Source organism: Amblyomma americanum, chromosome 7 (genome assembly GCF_052857255.1).
Source record: "Amblyomma americanum isolate KBUSLIRL-KWMA chromosome 7, ASM5285725v1, whole genome shotgun sequence".
Lineage (NCBI taxonomy): Eukaryota > Metazoa > Arthropoda > Arachnida > Ixodida > Ixodidae > Amblyomma > Amblyomma americanum.
The window spans coordinates 31,163,852-31,190,475 of NC_135503.1; the positions used below are offsets into that span (position 1 = coordinate 31,163,852).

The 26,624-nt window shown below is 53.6% G+C and overlaps 1 protein-coding gene across 1 annotated transcript in view; it reads left to right on the forward strand.

Annotated features, from left to right (window-relative positions):
* Nucleotides 1–26,624, forward strand: part of PlexA (plexin A) — a 320,585-nt gene that overhangs the window by 95,749 nt on the left and 198,212 nt on the right. Inside the window, exon 3 of the mRNA XM_077631663.1 lies at nucleotides 7,333–7,415. The gene's annotated coding sequence lies outside the window, so the exon portion shown is untranslated. The remainder of the gene's footprint in view (nucleotides 1–7,332; nucleotides 7,416–26,624) is intronic.

The following is a 26,624-nucleotide window of genomic DNA, read 5'->3' on the forward strand; positions in this document are numbered from 1 at the left end:
CGTGGGCAGCGCGCGCAGCGTTGGGCGGCGCAGTGTTTCCGTCTGCCCGAGGCGAGCTTTGGTGTCGCTCGTTAGAGGAAGGCGCAGATGCCTCAAACACTGAAAGGGGGGGGGGGGGAGGGGAGGGGGGGATGCAGAATGGCGGCGTCCTCCGGTCGCCTCATTAAAAGCGCGGCCCGCGTTGGGTTAGCGTTTCGCTACAGGCGCCCACCGTCTTCTCCCCCGGGTACAGGGAAGAGAGGCTATAGGGTGTCCTTCCCCGCGGGCCGGTATCCGGTTGCCGCTGCTTCTGCTGCTGAGCGCGGTGCCGCACGTGAGTCATGTAATGAGGCGTCGCGCGCCCTACGCATTGCGCGCCGGCTGCACCCCCCTCCTGATGGCATACGGACCGGAGGAAGAGGAAGCACTTTGCTTTCCGAGCTTGACCGCTGAGCGCGCTCTAGCCGCTCCCCGTGCTCTGTTGTGACCGAGGGCTGTTTTTCGGCTGATAGGGAAGCGGCGCCGTATGGTTGTTTCGCGTCTCGCACACGACCCTCTGACAAGACTCCCCCCTCCCTCACCGCTCTCTGTGGCCCGTTTATAGGGTGTCTATTATGCATTCATGACGCGTCACTCGGGGTGCATGGCGCCCCGGCCATGTCCGCCGTGCCGTCTGCTCTTCCGTCATCTCGCAGGTTTTGTGCGATTCTTTCCCTTTTTTGTCTCTGCGGGAGCCAGGCGTGGCTCTGGTTACCGCAAAACGCGTTAGCGGCGCTCGGACTCGATTGATATACCACCCCCTGCCGGGGCAAGGGTAGAGAGAGGCAAGGACCGTATACATATATACTCGATGAGCGGCGCCTTTGAAGAAGCCTGCCCCAGGTGCCACTATCCAGCGCGTCGTGCGCAATTTCGTTCTGACCGGGTTTCGAAGCGAACGACAACCCGTGGAGACTGCGCAGAACGCGTGTGATGGCGGAATACTTTACATAAACGCCGGTCCTCTTGAACTGATAGCTTTTCCTCGATTCAGTACGGTTTCTTCGGGTGCACGGGAGCGTGTGCATTAGCTTCATGTGCTTCTCCCGACGCTCTGTCTAAACACAGTGTTGACTGTTGGAGCTTCATTTACAACCTTGTTTGGCGCGTGGTGGCCTCGGGCAACTTACGAGTTGTAAGACCAACCGTAAACACCAAGTTTTAGCACTCAAACCCACTGGCTGCGACGCCAATAGGTAGGCGGCGCGTCATGCGATCCTTCCAAGGAGGTAGGTGAAAAAAAAAAAAAAACTAATTCAGGGTTCGACGGAAACTCGTCTCAAACCGGTCTCAAAAAACATTCGGCATAAATGCACAGTAGGAGCTGATGCCTTGCTTGCTGCGCGCACTGCCGTGTGCAGCTCTTTGCCGCTTTGCCATTTCGAGATGTGACCGTGTTTACCGCCTGTTCTTCTTTTTTTTTTTTAGCGATAGCTACATTACAGTAGCATTTCGAGCCTTCAGCGTGGCTGCGCCGCCACGCCGTCACGTGGTTGGTCACGCGGTGCGGAGCAGCTGCCGGCGGCGCGGCGCTGTGGCTGATCACGTGGTTCGTCACGTGACCAAGCTGCACTCGGCCAGCTGTAGCTATCGCGTCACTCCAGGTTTAACCAGAGCTAAACCACAGCCAATTTTTCTTTCGCTCTTTGGTGCCGCTTCGTCAGCAAGCGAAGCAACTGTATGCAGACAATGCCGGGGTGTACGCGGCGGTAACGACTTCGTGCTACACGGACGTAGAATGCAAACGCCACGATTACATCGTCTCGACGCAATTACTCAGCTGCGCGTAGAGGCGTCCGCCTAGGGTAGTTTCTCTTTATAGTTTCGTCAATGCGTTGCGTACACGGATATGTCGTCTCGCTCGGGTGCTCAAGCGCCTGCGCGGCGGCTCCTCTCGCGCCAGCCGTCCTCGCGTGCCGTGTTTGAGTCGCCGAGCCACCGTCGCCTATCAGCGCTGTGATGCTAATGCGGTGCAGCGTTTGTGGAACCGCACGGAAGTTGTCACCGCCGCGGCGCCCCGAGCGTGAGCACATTCTTGCGCTGCGTGTTTATTGTTCCGCATTAGCCTTCTACTCCGGGGACGAAACTTGAAAAGTTGCGGTTGAGTACATGTGTTGCGGCGAAACGCATCGCGTTGTAAATCTCTGTGCCCGTCTTTTACCGCGGTATCTGCATATGGAAGTCTTGCGCCGGCGGGATGGCTGTCGACATGCTGCTGAACCTGCAGGACAGTATTGAACGTCAGCAGTCTAATCCATTTATGCCGCCCTGCTCTGATAGGCTGAGCTTGTTCTACCGTCATGGCGGTGGTGACGTCACGGCTGCCGCCCTAAGGACTTTCTCACGGAGGTGCGCGACGTTGCAGATGACGTAGTGTGTCGCCGTACGTGGACACGTGGTTCAGGTGCGGCCCGCTAGTGGCAGCGCTAAGAGCGAAGGGCGAGTTTGCGGGGTATTCACTGGGTCAACTAATTACAATATGTGCCGGCAGTTAGATGGCAATAGAAGCTGTCAGTGATGTTACCGAAAGTGACGTCATTTCCGGTACGATGTCGACACTTCCGCTCACTTACCTTGACGTCACTGGACGGACTGGTCACTGGGCGTCACTTCCCTCCGGTCAGTTGGCGAATTCTATGGCCGATATAATTTTTTCCCCCCGTTGATTGCTTTTAATGCTGTCTGATTCAAACTTGAGTGTGTTCTTGGCTCCGCGGCGCTGCGCCACTCTGTGCAATTATGCGCCACTTTGCGCCATTTTGCGCCACTCAGTGTCATTCTGCACCATTCTGCGCCATTCTGTGCCACCCTGTGTCATTCTGCGCCATTCTGTGCCGTTCTGCGTCACTCTGTGTCATTCTGCGCCGCTCTGTGCCATTCTGCACCACTGTGTGCCATTCTGCACCACTCTGTGCCATTCTGTGCCGCTCTGTGCCATTCTGCACCACTCTGTGCTATTCTGAACCATTCTGTGCCATGCTGCGCCTCCGGCCCACTGCGCCGTTCTGCAGCGAGACAGGGCATGCGGCTCGCATGTCCTCCGCGGAGTGTTGTTTGCCTTCCTCTCCGATGTCCTCTTGTCTCGGGCCCTATCGCGCTCGGGGGTCATAAAAACGACACGCCGCCCACTGCGACGACAAAGCGTCGTCATTATCAGATACCATCTTCGCCCGTTGCCCTCGTTTTCTCTTTTTCCTCCTCCCCCCCGCCTTCTACTCTTCTGTTTCGTTCGCATGACGTTTTGTGACGACCGATTTGCGGTGGCAGACTCATTAAGCGTCCTCGCCAGCCCTCTACGCGTCTCTCTCTCTCTTCGAAACTTAGGTCGTATCCCGCTCCACTGCACGTTGTATTTATTTTCTTTTCGCGTTTTTGTTTCGGGCTTCGTTTTCTGATGGCAGTCGCATTGTGTCGTGTCTTGTTTTGTACGCAAGGCTGGAGACCGCGCTGATGACTCAACTTTGGACACGCTTCCATGGAAGCATTTGGGAGAGTTGAGAAAAGATAATAGAAACAGATGTGCTCCGATCATAAATCAGACCGCCTTTTATTTGCCGTGTTCTGAGCATCGTTGCGGTGATGGAATTAGGGGGGTAGATGTTTTTTTTACAAAGACAAAAGTAATTTACATAGTAGCGTGGTGCTTACCGAAAAAGCCTCGTGTTAAGCTATCCACTTCGTGGCCTTGTTTCTCCTCTTCTTTCGTGTTCGTTTGCATCCGTTGTTTGTGGCACACGAGTTTAGCAGATTTGTATAAAGCTCTTTGAAATGATCTGGGGGAATTTGGTGGCGAAGCTGGACAACGTCCACCGCATGCATGGCAAGCGTCCTTTGAAGTCAGGGCGAAAAAAAAAAACAACGAAAAAGCTATCGCGCGGTTCATTACATAAAGGTATTCATTCTAGAAACGATTATTTTCCTTTTCCGCTGCTTTGTGGGTCCCAGGAGGGTGCGGGCTTCACTCCTTTGCTGTGACGCGCCGACTTGGGAATTTTACGAAATGGAATTAATCCCGCGGTCGCAGTAAAAACCATGTAAGTCGCTGGCTCTGGTGTGAAGGAGGAGGGGCTGTCGAACGGCGGGAAATAAAAAAAAATGAAACTAGAAAAAGCATCGTTTCAAAATATGCTCCTGGTGACCACTCTCATCGTGAGTGGCTCCAAAGCATTGACAGAGCTTCACTGTATTGTTATGAGGATGACAGAAAGCTAACCCTCACTATATAGGCCCCATTGCCAAAGCTCGGGCCACGCGTTTCGACACCTACTTGCGCGCCTGTTTCGTATCAAGCCGTTTCCACCTCAGTGATTCACCGGCACAGTGCCGCGCTGAGTGGAATCTCGGTTAACGCATCTCCCGGTGCAGCCATCCGCGCCACCGCACCTTCTCCCCAAACTTGCCCTTCGCCTCCCTCCTGCTCGTCTCCCTACTGAACCACGCAGTATCTCAGAGGTCCCCACACGCCACGGCTTGTCAGGAAAGACGGCAAAAGCGCCGATATGTCCAGAATTTCGCCTTTTCGAGTCCTTCACTCGACGAGCAGCCTTACGTAGAAAAGTTCGTGCTCGGGATGCGCTACGCCCGCCCGCGCAATCTTGCTGCTCTCGCTTGCTCAAAGTCTGCTGGCTCTCCCTTCCTCCCTCGTCATCTGTCGCCTTTTTTTTTTTTTTGCGCTGACATTGGAGAGAGACCGCACTGAAAGGAGAGAGAGAGAGAGAGAAAAGGGGACACGGAAGAAGTGCGCGGGCGTCTCCTGGCCGCCGCCGTGCGAGGTGCCGTCGAACGACCGCTCGTCCATCTTCATCGCCTCCCGAACGTGAAAGGGAGGCGGGCTCTCGGGAAGATGTTCTCCCGGCGCACCCTGTGCGCCGCACTCGCCCTGATATGCATACCGAGCAGGGCAGTGCGCTGCTGCTGCTACTTGCGCCCCCCTCCCACTCTTTTTCGCCGCCCCTGTCGCAGGGGGAAGCCGAAAGAGGAGAGAAAGGAACGTAGGGAGGGGCAGCGTTTAGAGGGGGAGGGGGTGGGCTCTGGACAGCGTGTGTGCGACTGTAGGCTTGACCCCGAGGGTGACAGCTTCGAGCCACTTTGTCGATTGTTTCTTCCCGGAGAGTCGCGAAAACGGCCTATAATGCTGGCGCGTTATTTCGTGCGAACGATGTTGGCGGGACTGGCGTTCGCGGGACATATACGTTTGTGGGGACTTGTTTCCGCGCCACCGTACAGTTGCGTCCTCGAAGCGTGATACTAGATTGCTCGTCGAATGGAGTTTGTATGAAACGCGTGCAAAATGGCGCTCTTGCAGAACGCGTCAGTGCACTTCCATATGTACCAGCTCCCCCTTGCGTGGCGCATGGCAATCCCTTCGCATGTTCACCTCCGGCATGTGCACCAGGGTTCTCTTTTCCGTTGAAGCTTGTAAATGGAGGAGAGAGAGCCGAGTTCGTACTGAGCCACATGCTGATGCGCCTGGAGTTCTCGAGCTGTAAAGGTTAATAGCTGTTCATCACAATCTCCTGCTATGTAGGTTCCGTACAGGAGACAGGCTGCTGGCTTGTACTCTACCTGCGTAATATATTTGTACTGTACTCGGACTGTGCCTGAACGGCGTTTGTATGACACTTGCTGAGCGTATTTTAGCAGCACTTGCACTGTCTGTATCAGCGAAGTTTGGCGCTCCGTTCGCCTATTATGCGTGCTCAGTGGCGCGAATACACCGCACAGTCGCAGTTTCGGTCGCCGCAGTGGCGCCGCTGTGGAGTCGTAATACGATGGTCGCTGCCCGCTTCCGTCCGCCCTCTTTAGACAGGCCAGCGCCTGCAGTGGCGCAATAAAACCAGTCTCGTTGCTCCGACGAGTACGAAACGGCCTCAGACGAAGGCCGCTGCAGCCCATCCGCGCGGCCTGGCGTTATTACGGTACCGCTCGACCGTCGCAGTCGTTGGCCACTGTAGGAGCGACGACGCGCCCGAGGCGTCGCTCATCGGAGTGGCTGTGTGCGCCACTAGGAGACGCTAATTGCTCGGGGGGACACTTGCGTGATTGTCTCCGTTGTGCGCCGACGTTCTTCTCCTCCCTCTCGTCCGTTTTCTTCGAGGCTCCGCGTGGCTTTCCGGGCCAGCTAGATCGCCGTCTTTGCCTGGCGCTGCTCGCGCGAACGTGAGCATGAGGACCTTGAGCGAGGGGTGTGTCCCCCTCCCCGCGGCTTAAGCAGTTGCGCATGACGAGGTGCACAGCTCGTGTCCTCGCGTTATGCATCAGCGACTGGCATCGCTCCCTCAGTCCGCGTGGTCCGCTGGCCCTCCCCCTGCATTTCGACGCGCCCCCGGTGTTTTTCGTCGCAAAACGTAGGCGCCTCGGGGGGAAAACCGCGCCGGACTGGATGCCGTATAGCTGGACCGGTTGCCTCGGCACATTCGAAAACCGCTGTCCGTTCGCGATGAGGCGTGCCCGCTTGACCGCGAGGAACTGCTTTCCTGGAGTACTGCTGATGTGTTCCTAGGGCTTCAGCGCGGCGTTGCCCGGACAGGCGTAATATGACGGCTCTATTCGGGTTCTGTTTTTTTTTTTTCGTTTCGTTTTTTTAAAGCGATGTTGACTGCCTCAGGGCATAAAGGGGTATGTGATTATGGATGACGAGGATGCTTTTGAATAAATGAAAAAAAAAAGGTTCGCTGATCTAATGAAGTAAAGGAGTGAACGATGATGTCGTCCCTGCGTCCAAACGGTATACGGATCCGGATTGTTCGGCGAGAGACCCGTTGCCGGCCGCCAGGTGCCGCTGCAGCATCGTCATGTTCCCGCCATGGCTCGGCGTGTGGCGGTCGGATCGAATCCGGGCCTCGGCGGCCGCAGACGCAAACACTGCGGGATGTCAGTGAACCGCGCGATGGTCGACACTAATGTGAAGCGCCCTTCGCTCCATTCTCCGTGCAGCTTCGGGACGTTGAACTCGAGCTAGCATCCGTATAACCGTCTTCGTAAGCCAAACCTAACGCGGATTCCATCCAAGACATGCTAGGTTTTTTTTTTTCTCAGCCATCGCAGCGTAGTGTGCGCCACTCTAGAGTGTCGAGAAATACGCCGATGGCGGCAGCGTCTGCGTTTGTGTGAACTTTAAGTGCAGTGCGGGTTCTCCTGTGAGTTTGGGGAATTGTCTCATTTCTCAAAAACACGCCACTGAACTCTGGCGGTGCGCACTTTGTTTTTCTTTTCTTTTCTTTTTTTCATTTTACCGCAAAAGAAGCGTCTCTGCAATCCTGAAATGCGTGTTGCATGTACTGATCTCGCTTTTACTCTCGCGTGTGTTCGCAGGCCGACTCATCCAAGACTTGCCGATTCGCCGCTAGCGGCTGTGTCATCAGGCGTCGTCTCATTCCCCATCAAGACGTAGCGTGGTGAGTTTTGAGCACCACCTTCCGTGTTTGGCGCTTATGGGGTACTTGCAGAGTCGCATTTTACGCGCCGTTGACTTCTGCATGCGTATACCAAGTGCGGGGCTATTTCCTTTTATTGGGTTCTTCTTACAAACGTCACCTCGGATCCGACGTCGATTTGCCTGGTCTCGAAACGAGGCTTCGCCCCTGTTGGATTAACACTGCGCCAACTGGATTGATGGCGCGTACAGGTGCGGCCAACATATTGCGGAATAGTACGCTTTGGCGTTTGGAATTTCCTCACGCATTGCGTAGAGAAGATATTACGAAACTTCGTTGCCACGTTAAGTTGGGATAGTTGGTATATTGGCTTACTGGATTAATTTTCTTAGCGAATTTTTGAAACACTAACAGTAAATTCAAGACATCACGCGAAGGACAATCCGGTGTTCCTTGTGTGACGTCTGAAATTTCGTGTCTGTGTTTGTAAAAGGCCGCTGAGAAAATTAATCGAGGTATCATAGTTTCTTGGGCTCTTACAAGAGCACAGCAGTAGCATGTGCTCACATATGCAGGAAGTATTTCCGTATTTTCTAGCTAAGGCGTGGGAAGAGCTTGATCGCTGAAGCCTGCTGCATATTCGGTACCGCCTTTGCCAAAAGTAATCTGGCTGCTCATTCGTGAAGTGGACCACTATGCTAACTGTCAAGCTCTAAATCGCTGTAAAGTAAGGTCCTCACCTTTCAAGGTATTTGGAGGTTTACAGGTGCCGCAATGGCTCCACTGGGCCGCCGCGGTGGCTGAGTGGTTATGGCGCTCGTCTGCTGGCCCGAATGACGCGGGTTCGATCCCGGCCGCGGCGGTCGAATTTCGATGGAGGCGAGATTCTAGAGACCCGTGTGCTGTGCGATGTCAGTGCACGTTAAAGAACCCCAGGTGGTCGAAATTTCAGGAGCCCTCCACTACGGCGTCCCTCATAGCCCGAGTCGCTTTGGGAAATTAAACCCCCCATAAACCAAGCAATTGCTCCACTGTGCAGATTGGGAAGCAAGCCATGCAGCCTTTGGCAAAGACTGTTCGTGCGAGCGGAAGGCTGGCTTCGCGCTTTCTTTGTTAGCAAGCGTCCCTCTTCGGAAGGTTGCAGGTATGCTGTCGACATTTTCGTCGACGTTCCGTTCGTTTCACGACTGGGCTTCTATTTTTACTTGTGCACAGTGTGGTAGCACTGGTCCAAGGGGTGGATTTAATGACAGTGTTAAAAAGGGGTGGGGAAGGGGGTTGGGGGGAGGGGATTTGTTTCGCCAAGCGAGAAATTTTACATGGGAATACCACGGTTAACCTCTTTATTTTTTCTACGAAAATTTCCCATTGATACTTGGTTCAAATGGGACCGCTCTCTCCAAGGGTCACCCATAAATCTTACCCTGGATCAGGCTGCCGCGTTTGCAGACCATGCGGGTCGGTGCGCGTCGCCTCATCCTTGCAGATTTCTGTCTCCCTGTTCCGTACTAGCTCAGACAGTCGCGACTGGTGAAAGGGCTCAGCTTTTGTGCACGCCGTGAGTCGTGCATTCCGTCTCTGGAAGAGACTTGTATGCCGGATGGCCGGTCAAGGGGATGGAGGCTCGGGACACAGTTACGAGAAGAACCGTCATCGTCATTAAGAGCCAGGTTAAGCCTCTTGCGCAACAAAAGCCTGTCGCATTGATTTACGATTAGTCCTGTACTGCGCCAGAGGCTATCTCAGTTTTCATAAAAAAAAAATTTCCTTACTCCGTTTCCCAGCCAGACAATCTTTCCCTCGGAAGACACTCTGTTATGCTGCTAACCACCGGATACTCTCTCCTTTCTGCGCATCAAATGGCCTGAGCTGAAAGAGGCAAGGGGTGGGGGTGCGCGTTACTAATGGGCTTCTCACCTTGGTGGCGGGAAGAAATTCGCGCACTCTGGAACTTTTAGGGCGCAGCAGAACTGTAGGAACAGAAACAATAACGGGAAATTATTGCGAAAGGCCGCATGCCTGACGGTTGCAGGGGACGCTACGGATATATGGACGGTATCTTACGTCCTCCTCCTCCTCCTCCTCTGCGTGCGTGCTTGCGTGCCTAAAAGGCTGCGGCATTGGCACTATTCGCCGTCGGCGTATATCGGTCCCTTGACACATACTGGTTCGGTCCGTTCGCAGTCAGAGAGACGGCGAGTGCGCCGAGGAGGGGGAGAGCGCGCATTCGTCTCCGAGCATTGGCCGCGGCGCTATTAATGGAGCTAATTACGCCCCGGGCCAGAATTCCGCCGCCGGCGGCAGCTTGATTGATGGCGCGCGCGCATTCTGCGCCCGTGTTCTACCGCATAGACGCGAGCACATTTGTAGGGGCCCCCCTTTAATTAATCTGTCTACTATATCGCGCCACCTTTGCGCGCACGTGCTTCTGCAATGAATGTCGAGGTGGTGTATGTGCCAGGGCGTAGTGCGCTCTGGCACGATGCCCCCGTCGCCATAAGTCACTAATACCGATTCTTCTGAAGCAGCGAGCATTGAGTTCAAAATACGATTAGTCTTATAGGACAGCTGTAGAGAGGCGTTTGTGCTTTTTCTGGTTGGCCCCTGCTTGTTTAACTCGTGCAGTGTGGTTTTGCCCGCGTGCTTTTTCTCGCGTGCTTTTGCTCGCGTGGACACCGGTAGTGCGTCCACTCAAAGGTAGTGCAGCGGTACAGCCTTTATCGTCGTAAGGCAAGCCACTTCTCGTGCGGCATCGATTTTTTTTTTCGCTCACTTTCAGCGGACGTGCAGGTGGCGTTAAAGTCCCTAGACCTGATTGAAATTAACCCAACAGCTCATTATTTCGGCTTTTTTTCTCTCCTACTCTTAGTTTTTGCCGACGCTGCTAGGTTTTGTATAGCAGACTGACTTTAGCGGTGAAGTAAAATCCGGGTTCTGTGCGTAGTACTAGGTAATTAAATCCATCGGTCTTCTGTTGGTTTACTTACATATCGATGCCATTCGACTCACTTATTTACTGGACGTGGTGTATTGTGTGCTGTTTCGGGTCGAGCAAGTGCCTTAAATAGATGCCTGTGGGCGCCTTTGTAAATACGCGTATCCACTTTTATCGGCGGACAACTTTCGAGAATGTACAGGTGAAAAAAGAGGAGCCGTAAAACCTGAATTGCTGCCGTGCGAACGGGTGACATATCATTACGTTGTTGCACGCGTTCCGAAGACCCGGCGGCTTAGTGCGCGTGGTGCGTCTTATTTGTAATGTTTATAAAACACGTCCAGCACTTTGCTACGCATAAGCGCGAAAAGTTCTCGGCCTTCAGACTAGGCGTTCCCATGAGCAGGACGAGTCGTCGCTGTAAGACCTAAGGCTACCGTGAAACAACTGCATAGCTTTAGTTGCATTTTCCTCTGTGCATGCACCGTGTTGTTGCCTGCTTTCGACTTTTCGCGAGAGCGGGCAGTGGATACTCCGAAAGTGCCACGTGAAGTACAGATCGGGATTCCACATCAGTATTGAGGGAGAGGGAGTCCTGTAACGCGTGCTGATTGACTGTGATACGGAAAATCGCTTAGAGGTTGAGTAGGAGAGTGAAGTCGCGAAGTTATACACGCGCCATCAGCTTCACTGACGAGGCGTGGAAGCGACTGACAATTGGACGGAACAGATCGTGTCTGCTGGTGCTTGCATCGTCACACCCGGTGCAAAAGTAAGCGCGGGGAAGGAAGGAAGGAAGCCGTTCGGGCTCCGGCATTTAACTCGGCTGCATGGAGCACCACCGAGGTTTTTTTCGTCCGCAGCAGAGAAAGAGGAGTGCGTGTGCCTTTCTCGTACACTGAGCGTTATGCTTTCCACGTTCCCTCTCACTCTTGCCATCGTCGGCTGATGCTCGTTCGATATGCCGCCTGTGTAACGCTGGCAGGGAAGACGACATTCCCTTTTAAAGCCCCTCACCCCGCCTCCCTCCACCGACGCTGTCCCCTCTTGCTCAACGATTCTGTGCCTGCATGCGCCAGTCGTTCTCTCAGTATCGCTGCATCTCACGTGCTTCTCGGCGGCCTCGCCTGTTCAGTGCGTGTAGCCACTTCCCTCTTCATGTTTTCTTCGTCGGCGGGAGTTTAGCCGTCGAGATGTTCCTCTCTTTATGCCCTCATCGTCCTGTACTGCTTCTTCTTTTTTTTCTTCTTGTTTCTTGGAATCCCTTCTCTGGGATGCGCGTGTTTATGGGTTCCACTTCCAGCCCCTGTCGGCGCGCATTTATGCGGCGGTTCGTGCGGATGGCGCGTATACGCCGGTTGTCATCGGCAATCGCTCGCCCGGTGCGGCGCTCCGCGCGAGCACGCGACGTCCATCTGCGCGGGCGCGCTGGTCGTTTCCCACCCCCACTTTTGGCCTCGCGGCCTCCCACCCACTTCTTTTTTTTCTCTTTTTCTTCCCACCCGGTTTTCTTGCGCGCAGGGCCGTTTTCCTTGCCGAAAGATGGGGGTTCCCATTTATTTCCCCGAAATAAAGGGAACTAAAAGGCGGTTCGAAAGAAAGCGTCAGAAACCCCTCGTCGCGCGCAAAGCCGGTAGATCTCCTCCACCGCTGGGTCCCCCCCGTGCCCCGGCATATACGTATGGACGCTGTCGGGATTCGATCTTCAACGTCCCCCCATATGTATGTATGGCTTGCGTGTTTATGTATGGAAGGAAGGGAGCCTATATGCCTCCTCCTTTCTTTCTTTCTTTCTTTGCCTATTGAGGCACCCGGATGGGCCTACCGGTATCTGGGATGCGAACGTGTAGGTACTTCTTTTTTTCTCGTCTGGATGTTTTTGTTTCCCCCCCTTCCTTCTCTCGACGGCCGCGTAGCGGGCTTTTGGCCATGTCCACTTTGTGTCCTTCCTTCCCTACTACGTCGTTTTTAAACGCATATACGGGAGTGCCGTGCGTGTCGTTCGGTGCTTTTTGGGCATATCTTTTCGGTCGCGATGGAGCGGCGTTTTGTGCGTCGCAGCATATCCTGCGGCTCAGTGCAGCGCGGGCCCTGTATGGTACTGGCGTTGCGTTGCATTGAGCTGGGTGGCGTTTTCTATTTTGTTTTGAGTTTGTATTCTGTTTAACGTGCCAAACCCTGGCGCCCTGCTTCCCGAGTCCCTTCGGTTTTCTCCGGTTTGTGTCTTCCGTTGCTTTCGCGCGCGCGGGACACCTCCTCTTCTCTCTCTCTCTCTCTCTCTCTCTCTCTCTCTCTCTCTCTCTCTCTCTCTCTCTCTCTCTCTCTCTCTCTCTCTCTCTCTCTCTCTCTCTCTCTCTCTCTCTCTCTCTCTCTCTCTCTCTCTCGACGTTGTTGGCGCACTGGCGAGCGATCAGGCCCCACTCGTTGGGGATTTATGTTCGGAGGTTCGCTCCTTGGAGGCCATTCTGCGCGAGAGAAGTTATTTCGCCGTCGCTTATGGTATATATATACCCCGCTCCCTCACCCCCTTTTCCTTTTTGTCGCTTGCGAACGTCGCTTTTGTGCCCGGTCTGGCTGCGAAAGAGAAAGGGGACCTTGAATTATGTCCCGCCACGCGCGCGTAGTCGAACCGCCCGCGGCTGCCATGGTGCCGAACCCTGGCTTCGCGAGCACATAAGTGTGTGCAGGGACTTTGAAGCACGGCGAAACTAAATGCCGAACGGAGCGTTTCTTATCGAGGGCTGCAAATGAACGGCGATCTGCTGTAGTTGTTTTTGTCGCCTTGCTTTTTATTTCTCCCTTCAAATCGGGTAAAAGATGTCTTTGCTGCGAATCACCCTTCCGCTCCTTCGTTTCAGGCAGTAACGGCTAGCGTTTCCCTTGCGCGTATCGTGCTGACTCCAGCGTCTCCGTATTTTTGCGTAATTTTATTTTTTTGACGTATTGGTCTCTTGACGCTCTTCTTTTATTCTATTTTTTTACTCGAAGCTGGCAGCGTCCCATCGGACGTGGATGCGAAATATTTCACGATTTTAATGCGGGAGCATTAATGCACCGTGGGGCCAAAATGGGTCCGTAGCCGTAAAATTCGCCCATTAGCTGGAGGGAATTGTGACGTCACTGGAGCGCAGCATTCCCATTGGCTGGAGGGAAGTGGTGTCATTACACGAGATCATGCTCATTGGCTGAAGAGAACTGTCGTTACTTCCGGTAAGGGCATCAGTGCTATCGCATTGCCAACACATAATGAAATTAATTGTCCCTGTAAATTTTTTCTTAATTATCGCTCTCGCTTTCACCAGCGGTATCCAGCAGAAGCATGCTATTTAGTGATTCATTGATCACTAAATCATCATGATCATGAATGGCAGTTTACCAATATCCCTCAAGATAAAAGTACATAACAGGTACCTCTTACCGGTACTCACCTATGTGGCAGAAACGTGGGGGCTAACGAAAACTGTTCAACTTAAGGACAGCGCAGTGACCTATTGAAGTAGACATGATAGGTGTAACGTTAAGAGACCGGAAGCGGGTAGAGTGGGTGAGGAAACAAACGCGGGTTAAGGACATCCTAGTCGAAATCAGTAGGAAGAAATGGTCTTGGGCAGGGCACATAATGTGAAGGCAGTATAACTGGATTCCAAGGGAACGCAAGCTCAGCATGTGACGGCAGAAAGTTAGGTGGGCGGATGGTATTAAGAAGGTTGCGAGGATAGTGTTTCCGCAACTGGCACATAACAGGGTTAATTGGAGAGATATGAGAGAGGCCTTTGCCTTGGAGTGGGCGTAGTGAGACCGATGATGATTATTCTTTTGTAATGAAAATCTGCGAACGCCTTGAGTACACTTCGCAGCCGCCCTGTGATAGCTGCTGAGCCGGAGAACACAGGTTCAATTTCGGCCGCTCGGCGGCCGTGTTTTTTAATGGAGATGAAACTCAAAAGGCGCTCCTGTTGTCAGCAGAGGTGGGCATTTGACCTCAAAAGTCTGGACCTCACCTCAACCTCAAAAGGAATTTGGCGACCTCACTCGACCTCAACCTCATCAGTTGAGGTTGAGGTCTCCTTAGACGCCCTCACCTCACTTTTCCTGAGGCCACTGATGACCTCACTCAACCTCACCTCAACCTCAAATTGTGAGGTTGAGGTTGGCTGCTCGACCTCATGAAACAAACGAAAGACAAAACAAAAAACGATTAAGGAGTTTTTCAGTTAAAAACAATTCTGAGAGTCCTGTGAGACAAGGAAGCCAAAATGATGATATTATTTAATAAGGTGCGTACAGACACTATTGATGTGCACGCAATAGGATAATCTTATAATCTGTGATGAACCCTCAGAGAGTATATGGCCTGCGGGCAGGGGTGTCCAATACGCGGTGACCACCAGTACGCCGGTGAGTACTTTATATGTGTCATTACTCAGCAACCTCCTTCCTGTATGCTTGTTCGTATTGGAAGCCTCTCGCTCATTCACGCACGAACCGTCAATTGATAAACACAGACCTTCTACACCATCTACCAGAAATTGGGAGGAGGGGGGAAGTATTCACGATACCCTTTTCAGGCTTGAAAATAGTTACCGAATATACCGAATATAAATATACTCATACGGCTCAACAGAATTCTGGCTACCAGTCTGAGACAAGCTGCTTTAAGTCAATCACTTGTTTTCCTTCAAAACTGAACTAATCAATGGTAAGCCAGCATCCTCTACATTTTTTACCCACGGGCACCGCGCGAGCATTCTGCGAAGCCGTTTAACGTTAACAATGGGTCTCTGCAAAATAGTTAAAGGAAAGATAACGTGTAGTGCCTGGTCGTCTGCAATGCAGGCCGCCAACCTAACTGATTCCATACGAGAAAAAAAAAGAAGAATGATTAGAAACATACGAACAAAAATCGCACACTAAAAACAGAAGCGAACAACAGTGTGCCCCATTAAACATCATATTATAAGGTTTTAAACAGCTACACAGCAGTGCAGCGCGAGCGCGTAATCAGTTCTATTCACGCATCTTCATTAAAAAAAAGGAAAATGAATCAGCTAGCCTATCACCGTACTTTCATTATGGTTTTGCATTTTTTTGCCGCTGCAACACCGCTATGCTGGTGCGTTCGCACAGTGCTGCAGCGTTTAGCCATAATAAGCGAACTTCCGAGAAAGCACAAGGAACCGGCGACCAAAATAGAGGTTATTCAGAAGCATAAAAAAGTGAAATTATGTTTGCATCTGCTTGCATTACGGAACGGGAATAGATACAGAATTAGTGTGAGATTCGAAAGTGGAAGTCACCGATCAAAAGCTTCGACGGTGTTATACAGGTTTTTCTGGCTTCGTGATTTTTTAATCAAATCAGCAGGTGTCCTTGTTAGGAACCGCCCGAATCACATTCTGTCGCCTGTGCCGACTACTCCAGTTTCTGTTGTCAGCTTGTAATGTAGAGCAGGTTCCCCTTAATTCGACTGCAAGGCAAGAGCCATGACGTCAGCGCCGGCGACGAGCATGAACACGAAGCAGTCTGGCTTGGCGCCATGCGCGCTGCGACGAAGTTGTTGCGTGCTTGTTGGATTTAACTTATTTGTCTGCGGTATCAAACAAAGCTACCGCGGGTCAACATGAGTTACGTGCTTTGCGCGCTCCCGGGAATTTGAGCCGACCGGCAGGCAGCTACGAGCGTTACGCCAGCAGGGCAAGGGGGAGGGAGAGTGGCGTGCTGTGACAGCAGCACTCCTTCCGGGAAGACCAGAGGGGTGCGTCTTCCTCTAGGCTCGGTGTCAGCGGACATTACGGCGCAGCACCGGAAGCTAAGAGGGAACTGTGGCATCCGGTTGTCCAAACAGAGGAAACCGAACATCAAGCGTCATTGCATGAACACTGCGGTGATACGCTGCAACTTCGCTTCGGAAACGGCACTCGTCGAAGTAAGCCGCGGCAACGGCAAAAAGTCTCGACCTCAAAATTTCGAGCTTACTGAACGACGACCTCACTCAACCACAAACTCACGCGTGAGGTTGAGGTATGATTTGCGGACCCCACTCACAAAATTTCGAGCCGCCGCCGACCTCACCTCAACCTCACCTCACGATGTGAGGTTGAGGTCGACCTCATGACGTCGAAACTTCATGAGGTTGCGCACCTCTGGTTGTCAGTGCACATGCACTTTTTTGTTTCCGACACCTCCGTGGAACTTCCTTTCGTTACTTATGTGTTGTGTGGGGAAGCTTATCTACTCCTATTGCATTGTTGTGGCGGAGTTAAGAGGGCGCTGTTATTGATTTTTATTTTGTGGCTCTGTCTACACTTGCCTAATCTTTCCTTCTTTAGACCACCGAAAGCGCGCGTGAGCCAAGTCGTCTGCCTGGGCAACTCCGACGTGTCGCGTCACTGCACGCTCGTGACGTCGCTCGGCAAAGTATATTCGCTCGCTGGCAAAGCCGTTGAATGCCCCCGTGTTCGGGTCGTGGACGGCGGTTGTGCTCGCGGCATAGCGCGAAGCCGGCCGACAACTACTGCGGAACTGTGTATGCCCCGTTATCCTCTCTCCACGTCGTCGCAATAAGGAGCGCCGAGATCACCTTCTTCTCCTCGTCGTCTCGCGATGCGACGTCGCCGCCGTCTCCCGCCACTGCACAGAACAGAGACGCTCGCCGTACCCGCGGTGTCCGCGTGCCAACCAGCCACTCCGTGTAGCGCGCGTATATTTATGCGCTACGCGGTCTCCCTTGGTCGCTTTCTACGAGTGTGTTGTGTGTGTGTATAGTAGCCGAGCTGAGCCGCTCTCCCTTCTCCCGGCGATGCTCGCTTGGCGCTGACGGCCGCGGGTCTCGGCGCGGAGCTGCCGGTGCTTTCTCTCCCCCCCCCCCCCCCCCCCCCCCCCGGTCGTTTTGGCGCTCGGATAACGACCCCGTGCTCTGCCGCCGTCCTCCCGCCTGCGTGTATGTATATACTGCACGTCGCGGGGCCCGCCTCGGCGCCGCCGGCGTTCCGCTGCGCTGGCCGCGCAAATCGCCGCCGCTTTGTCATGGGTCCCCAGCCGACGGCGGCCAGCCATCGCATCCCCCCCCTCCTCCTGATCCCTTTCCTCCTCACTCTCGTTCCTTCTTGGTTCTTGCGCTTGAATTTATTTTTCGCGCGCAAGGAGGCGTTTTGCTTGTTTCCGCTCTTTCTTGCGCGTGTATAGTCCTGTGGAGGACTCTTGCGCGTGTGAGCTCCGGTGGGAGTTCTCTTGCTCTTGCTCTCCAACTCCCCCCCCCCCCCCCCTCTTCATCCACCTGGTTATAGTCATTACGTGCCGGGCTCTGGCGGTAATTCATACTTCCTCGTTCTGTCGGCGTTCTTTTTTGCTCTTATTTTTTTCCATCCCTTTGGCCGTAACAGTAGCGGTCGTAATGTCTGTATACCCTGAACCCCCTCCTTCTTGTTTATATGCGGATTTGGCGCGCTGTTTCATGCGCGGGGGCGCTTCATGCGCTCGAGCGAAACAATAGCTTGGAGAAGGAGCGTACACCCGAGCGAAGAAGGCTCGACAAGAAGAGGGAGCGGTGTTTTCTTGTTGCTGGCGGATGCAGTGAGCCCTGCCTCACTCGAGGGCATTGCAGTGCGCGGACTTACGGGGACGCAAACAAAAAAGAAAGAAGAGAGGGAAACAGGGAAGGGTGGAAGCTAAACAACGGAAAGATGTACCCCCGGCAACGCCGCCGCGACTTGCGCACACCCACTCTTTGAGCGCATGCATAAGGTGTGCGTGGTCACGTGGCGGCGTTCCGGCGCCATCTCGCGCGCCGTGTGCGTTGCAGTATACTATATTCCCCGCACGTGCCCGCTTCTCATTTCGGGTTGGAAACGCTGAGGATTTAAAGGGAACCGTTTGTGCTCGCATTGTTTTTCCCCCTTCCCGACTGGACAGTCTAAACCCGGCTCCGCGTTTGTGTGAGGCGTGGGTGCTCGCTTTTGGCGCTCTCGCGTATTCGGTAGCGGGGAAAAAAAATAGCGTTGGGTGCGCGTCTGTTGTCGGGGCCTGGGTGGATGAGCTTCTTCTGGCCGCCCGCCCGCGCGCGGCAGCCTCTTAGAACCTCTTGTATATGTATGCCTGTCTCCGTCGTCGCGAGTGTGCGCGTGCGCGCGCCCGTGTCTGCTCCCCGCGCGGTCGCGCATCATTACCGCCGCCAACGAGGTTCATTATATGCGCCGCGTGGCTACTGCACTGATCAGCGGTCTTTGGCTGATACAGGCTGCGCTTGCCTTTCCCCGCCCTCTCTCCTCCTCTAAATGCTGCTGTTTTCTTTCTTTTTTTTAAAATGAAAAGTCGTCTTCTGAAAGGCGCCGTTTTGTTAGGACTGGGAGCATTGATCTCCGCTTGGGTCCGAACCCTGAAGAAGCCGCCGCGGTGGCTCAGTGGTTGTGGCGTTAGGCTGCTGACCCGAAAGACGCGGGTTCGATCCCGACCGCGGCGGTCGAATTTCGATGGAGGCGAATGCTAGAGGCCCGTGCGCTGTGCAATGTCAGTGCGCGTTAAAGATCCCCAGGTGGTCGAAATTATCCGGAGCCCGCCACTATACAGCGTCCCTCATAGCCTGAGTCGCTTTTGGGACGTTAAACCCCCATAAACCATAAACCTACTTCTTAAATTGTTCCACTTGCATGCCGCCACCCATCATATGACGTCAGAGTACAGTGTAGTTCTGGACGTGCGTTCGTCCTTTGTGGTGGATACGAATGCGCCTTGCCTTCGTGTTCCTTTAAAGCTCCTACGTGTTCCTTTAAAGCTCCTACCAGGGGAGACATCGTCGACCACTTGAACCCGTGGTGGCCCGTAAGGAATCCTCACTCCGGCGTTGCGTACGTCAGTGTGTTTAGTAACTCCGATGCTCATAAGTGCCTTGTTTTTGAAAACGGTGTTTAATAGGTGGCCGTGTCGAACATTCGTGGCCTCTATCTTTAGGGCCGGCCTTTTGATGCCAGGAAAGTGTCGAGCGCTTGCATTCTGCTCTGTGTGACTTATCGAGCCCTCGCAACCCAAAGGAAAATATCTGCCGGAGTGCTTTGATGGCTTTGCCACTTGTCCTTTGGGACGGTTTTCTAGGCGGTACACAAAGACTCCGAGCTTCAATAACAGCAACTGCGCGATATAGCTACGCCCACCTGACTGCATAAATTTTGCATAGCGGCGCGTGCTCTACCGAAATCGTTGGTATCGATCACCTTAGGCATGTGCGGTCGTGTATGGGCCAGCGCGTTGGAATGGTGGGGCTTGGAAGCGTGCCTTACGCGCCGTTCTATTTTTTGCGCACTGGGTCTCGCCTTCTCGTGGCGTCTTATCATGCGCCACCATCGGACAAAGTGGGCAGCAACGCTGCCGAAGACTACAGCGTGCGCGGCGAGTGCCGGGCGGACTTCTGCAAGCATGAAACCGATCACACCCTGGCCAGTGTTTGGGTATAGATGACCGCGATTGTCTGAGCCTGGCAAGGGAGCGGCCGGGCTGCCGTGTGGGCGTTGGGTAAACACAGGGTACGAGGACTCGGTGCCCCGCGTGCGCGGTCCCTAACAACATTCTCTGAATGATGATACCTTTGTCTGATTCCGAGGAAAATGGGAGCTTGGTGTCCTTGCGTGTTTGTTGTTTTTGTTTTGTAAATAGGTGCGAGACGAGTGCGGCGATATCTGTCACTTTCTCATGGAATGCGATTGATAAGACTATCCGCATGTGCGCTGGCTTGTGTGAAAGCCTTATTCGAGCTGGACATCACGTCGGCAGGTATCATGAGCGGGAAAGTTTGACGCCTGCAATGGGCTCTGGCCGTATTTGTGGAGTATCTCGGGCTGACTGGACTTGAAGAAAACTCATTTGCTTTATGGATAAAAGTGCCGCACACCGGCTTGCGGCTAAACAGCGCAGGGGTAAAACAGCACGCGCCCAAACAACACACCGGGAAAAACAGCACAGCGACAAACAGCACACAGGAAAACAGCGCGACGAAACAAAAGCGGGGAAAAACACAGCATCACGACAAAACAGTGGAACGCAGTACAGTGCAGCGCTGCGGGAGGAGTGAACTATCCTAGTCGTTACCGCAAAAGGTAAAGCACAACGCAAACGACAGCGTCCTTTGGAGTTAGCGAGTGCAAATATTGAGAAGGGATTTTTTTTTGTTTTTTCGCGGTATCAAATTTTCGCTTTTACCTGGCAGTTAATGGAATGACTAACGCGGAAAAAGTTGTTCCGGAAGCATCAGTTCTGCGCGTTGACCATCATCCATGGCGCTGAATTCTGGCAAATACGCCCCAACGTAGGGCGCTGGGTCTACTGCAAGTCCTTGTTCTCTACTGCAAGTCCTTGTTCTTCAAAACGCTCGCTGTCGGCAATTGAATCTTGAAAAGTTTTGTTTGCAAGCGAGCTGCAATGTTCTTCAGACGATGAAAATATCCAGTATGCGATGCTTACTTTTAAGGATGACAGGAGAACCCGAGCCTGCATTGTCGGTTGTTTCATGTTGCACCAGGATACACGGTGCAGTGGTTGGTGCAGGCTGACCGGCAGTTACTTCAATTTGCGGAATGGGCTACACAGCTGACCCGAAAAGAGGAACCTCCTTTTTTTTTTCACTTCGAAGGCAATTTTATTGAAACATAAATTTTCGACACATTTGACCCTTTTGCTCAGAAACCGCAAAAAATGGCTAACAAACACACCTAATAAACTCAAGGGGGAGTCTACTGAAGCATATATAGTTATAGAAATCAGAGGAAACTTTGTGTCACGGGATGTTTATTGCCTATTCGGGCTTGCAGACTGAGAGGGTCAAGTAAAAAAAATAATCAAAAACAACGAATAGGTAATAAACCGTGTTTTTCTTCCGTAAAGACAGCAAGAAAAGCTGGTCGCAATTCTACCAGTGGGAGTGCTCTAGCCCTGACAGTAGTAGTAGTAGTAGTAGTAGTAGTAGTAGTAGTAGTAGTAGTAGTAGTAGTAGTAGCAGTAGTATAAGACATTTATTCAGCCAACAATTACCGGCCGAGTATATTCCTTGTATGTGCTCGTAATAAGGACCACCAACCGTAGGGGTAACATACACGGGAGCTATATAAGCACCGTACGCATGCTCTTTTGCCGTGTGCTGTTATTTCTTATGGACACGCATGGGCTTGTGGGAGACACGTCGCGTTCAGGCGCCACCTTTCCGACCCAGCGGCGCATCCTGTAACTCCGTGCCGGTCTTCACTCCGTCGCTTCGATGCGGGAAGCTCCGACGAAATCCGCGCGCTTGCCTGCTCGGTGCATCTCCGCTAGGCCACGAAGGCTCGAACTTCTCTCTCGCGTTCACCCGCGGACGCATCTGGAAGCGACGTCGAGTGGTGGCCTCGGAGGGCACAGCGTTGGCTCACAGCTCTTGACGATGAGCGAGCTATAGTCAAACTGGGCTCCGCTAGTCGCCAAAGCGGCCGCCTGTCCTCGGGGGGAGAAAAATTTCGCCTGCCTCTGCAGTGCCCCGCGGGGCATTGTGCAGCTAAACAGCTCGTCCTGTTGGGTAGAGATTTTTCAGCGGCCCCCTTTCTTGCTCGTTCTTTTTACTAACCGGCTTTAATTAGAACGGGCCAACAAACAATAGCTGTGGCTCTACGCGCGTGCGTTATTCGAGCGTTGTGCGCGCACCGGACGGGCGCTGGAATGTTGTCGCCAAAACGAGTTTGGCCTCGCGGGCGCATGCAGTTTCGTTCGCGCTTGGCTGGGCACTGCGGGTGAAGTTTCTGGGTTGCGTAGTTCCATTTTATAGAAGAGACTATATATGGTAGGCCGATGAAGGGTTCGTCGGGATATGTGTACGAAAGAAACTAACAGCCACTGCAGCTAAGAGAGAGAGAGAGAGAGGGACGGAAAGGGCAGGGAGGTTAACCAGGCGATGCCCCAATAAGCTATATATATCCTACACGTGGGGAGGGGAACAAAGGGAAAAGGCAAGCATTAACGTTAGGTTCTCTGCAGTGTTTCTATGCTGTTTCTTTTTTTACGCCACTATAAGCGAAGTATAGCAACGATCAATACTTTCCCCGCTTTTATGAACTCTTGCATTGTAACATGCACAATAAGTTGCGTTGTAGTTACACAACCAGCACCCGCTGTGAGTCGTGTGTTGAGTGGGATGTGAAAGCCGTTTTTCTTTTTGCTTCCTTAGCGGATCAATGCAGAATGATTATCACTCGTTTCTCATAAAGCCGTATTTTGCTTTGCCGAATAAAGGCAGGACGGATTAACAATAGTTCCGGCTCTGTTTTATGCAGTTTTCTTCCAACATGGCCGCTCTTCGCGCTCCTGCTGGATGTGAATATCGACGCCAGTAGACATATTCGCTTTCCGTGAGGGCGTATTAACTTCGTCGTTGAGGAGGTGCAGGGGCGGTCAAAAGTTCTCGGGCCACAGGGTCTGCTTTCGAGCAGTATAGTCGTGCAACTACGAAGCGCCCGAAGCTCGGAATCTCGGCACAGGGTAGGAGAAGTGTCATTCTCACACCCCTGAGAACCTGGATAGCTTTATAGACATCTCCAGTAACTTTTGACTAACCCTGTACCAAATCGGGGACTTATTCGTAGTCGAAGACTGCTTCTCGCCGAATCATGCAGCCTATACGCGCGCTCGAACAACCAGTAGTGCATTGCTTTTGGGGGGGGGGGGGGGGGGGGGAACTTTCGGCATCACGCGAAAGGAACGTCGGTGCCGATCTTTGCAGTTGTTTGGTTCGTTTCCAGACGACCCTCTGGTTGACGGCTCGCCTTGGGAGTGACAGGGCAAACGTTGCAACACGCGCAGAAAAGGCACGGATAGGAAGTATTCGGTGTTCACTCCGAGGGCGGGAACGTGACGGTCCGTTCCAAGTCCATTTCTAAGTACCGCCATTGTGCTGTGCATCGTCAACTTCTTGGCCGTGTTCTTTGTTTTTTTTAGCGATGTTTTATTTGGCTCGTGTAACCATGGCCTCCGAGATCACCTAAAGCTATTTTGGAGGCCGTGGTTTAGCGTCCGGCCCATATATTTCTACTCTTCTTCGGAGAGACGTTCGCGGTCTCGCATTTTTTGTTTAGCGCGCACACACTGTTCGAGACTAATGACGACGGCTGGTGACAGAGTGGCCGCAACCGCGGCGTCGATGGCGGTGACACCTCTAGCTCCTCCGAGCGCTTGCTCGGGTGATGTGTCGCGACGCAGCGATTTGACGAATGCGCGCGGCTCCGTGTCGCACTGGCGTGAGACGCGAGGCTGGCGCGTTTTCATCTCGCGCCGCGACGGGACGAAATACCTCTTCCTGCGCCTCCCCTGCCTCGCCCATCCTCCTCCTCCTCTTCTCTCTCTCTCTCTCTCTCTGGCGTCACTGTAGGGAGGCGCCGCCCGATGAAGTATGCACGCCAAGCCCGGTTCTGACCCGGGGAGGCGCATCGGCCCCTGACGCAGCTGCGGCGTCTTAAAAAGAGAGAAAAAAGGATCGTCCGTTATTCTTCGTTTGCGCTGTAGTGGTGCTTCGCCCTTTGCTCTCTCTCTCGTCTTTCTCCATCCACCTTTTTCTCTTCTTTTAGTTCGCTGTCGGAAGAAATAAGAGCGAAGAGGCTTCCGTGCGCATTCTAAGCCACGTGGTACAGAATTGATCTCTCTCCCGCGCGCACACGCAGGTCCCGCCCCCCCCCCCCCCCCCCCCGCTTTTTTTTTTTCATTCAATACACACAGCCGGCTCTCTATCGTGCTGCTATATAGCGGCGAGCCACGGGCCGTCCCGTGCCTTCGCCTATTTTCTCTCTGCGCTCCACTTGGCGTGCGGCCTTGCGTGCATGCTGCATATCCTCCGAGAGCGGACGTTTCGGCGTTCGCGGCGGCGACGTTGAAGAATGCTGCGTTCCCGCTCTTCGCGCCGAGACTGGAAGGACGGAATTGACGCGGCGAGCCAACCAGAGAGCGCTCTTGATGGCGGTGCGGTATTGGTATACACGCAGCAAAAACGGAGCATGGAGGCACGGAGGACAAAAAATAGAGGCTTTTTTTGAAACGAGGGAGGCATGCGTTCTCGACAATCTATATGCGCACACGTCTCCCGCAAACTGATTCTGCAGTGAAGAAAATGTTCCTGCAGGGCCTGCTCCTCTTCTGGTGGCTCCGCTCCGCCCTGTAAAGCTCCTTTTTTTTTTTTGTTCTTCCTGCGGCAGGCAGGGTGAGACAAATGTTGGCGATATCGGTTCGCGTGGCGGGGCGTTTGTTTGCCTGTCCCTCGCCTGCGCAGCGCTCGTTCCTCGGCATCGGGTCGCCAAATCGCCTCTGAGAGCGCGGGCGGCTGTGGCGGCCTTCCTTTGCAAAGCGCGCGGCCGTCGGAGAAGCCGGCTGCCGGGAAAAGCGCCGCGCGCGCGTGCGGCGTTGTTGCGTTTTGTTCCCCGGGTCCGAAGCTCCGTGTGAAATCGGCCAACTGCTATCGTGCGACCTCTCTCTCTCACCTCTCTTTTACCTCACTTTCGCGGAACTATGCAATAGTTTGCTCCTCGGACTTTTTGTGAGCTCTTCGCTTCCTTCGTACAAACGCGCCTCCCGCATTCGTCTCCGATTTGCCGTTGCTCTGGATTGTTCTACGCTACGCGGCTGCAGTTTGGCGACTCGTGTCTGGCTCTGCGAGTCGTTTTTTTTTTCCGGCAGCCCGGTTTGTTTATTTATTTTCTAGGGGAGCTGGGGCGGGGGCGGGGCGTCGCGACATGCATCTTCGGGAGCCGTGCGCGCGCGCTTGTTGCCCGGGCCGCCTCTCGGCTGTGCAGTGTGTGCGCGCATGCATGCAGCTCGCATCGAACGACTCCTTCGCTGTGTCGCTGTAGCGCTGGCTCTGAAGCTTCGTGTGTGCTGAACCTATGCTCTCTCTCACTGAATTGTCCGTATACCTGTATAGTCTTGAGTCTCACCGCCAGCGAGCGATCCTCGCACCGTGCTGATAGTCTGTCGTTTTTCAACGGTCTCGGGTATAAGCAAAGAGTTTGTGTATTGCGGAACCGCGTTGCCTCCGCGCTGCGCCTCTGAGCCGGGCGATGGGGAAAGCAGAAATTGTCACAGAGCGCCACTTTCGTTCCTTCTAGGCTGCTTTGGCGCGTATAGTGCGCCATGCGTTTAGTGGTTGCCGGAAGTATAGCCCTCGGCGCTTGGGGAACCGTTGAAAGCGGGCGTCTTGGGTTTAGCCCGGCTTTAGCTATCAGAAGAGGTAAATATTTTTCTCATGTGTGCTGAACCTGCTGACATATTTGCTTGTTTGTGTGTGCGTAGTACAGGAATATAGCAGGGAATTGAACTGGACTAGATTGTAGTAAAGCAGCTATAGTTGGGCTACACTTAGCTCCTGATAATGAGGTTGTCCTTTTTTTTAGCGCTGTAACGTTCTTTCCGTCATTAGCAGGAATAGAACACGAGAGAAGGGCAGGGTTTTTGTTTGTTTGTTTGTTTGTTTGTTTGTTACGAGCGTGCAGCTTGTGTCGGTCGAGTTCGCCCCCTCTTCTTCCCGGTCGACCCATCATGGTGCCTTGGCGGCATTAGACGCTTTTAGCATACCGGAGACGTACTACCGGAGATGTATACAGGTTTACCGGACCTCTCTAGCGCATGCGCAGAGGCATTGTTGGGGTTAGGGGGAGCCACTGCGCGTGCGCAGACGGCGTCCGGTAAACCGGTATACGTCTCCGGTATGCTAAAAACGTCTATTTACCGCTCGGCCGGGAGCGTGGGATTGCGGCCGCGGCAGCCGCGTTTCAGCTCGTGTACTGAGACTCCGGAGCCAAGGGTTGTTCCAAGCAATCCGCGGAGTCCCTCCTCCGTGTTATGATGGCCTGCCTCGTAACCGCCTAGTGTGGCTTCGGCACGTGTAGGAATGTGTCAAACGGCCCCCCGTGCCGTGTCCTTGGTCGACGTCGGCGGTGAACACGCGATGGGGGCTCTCCGGTGTTGCGCATTCGAGTCGGCACTGCACTCCCTCGCTGCTCTCTTGACCGCTTCTGGAAAGGGGCCAGTACGCGCGCGAGCGGCGTCTGGTGCGTACACCTCCTGTCCGACCGAGGCCCCCGCTGCGCTGGGTCCGGTTGGCATTTCCCGCCGAGGAAGCTCCCCGCACGGGCAGTGGAGAGGAGCTCGGCGCGCATTGAGTGGAATCCAGAAGTAAAGACGCGCTGCAGCACGCTGCGATTTTGCCCGGCTGGAAGGAAACTGCGCGCTCATTCACACTGAACCGGGGTGGGGGTATTAACGAGGGAGCGATGAAAGTAAACCGCACCTGCACACATTCGCAA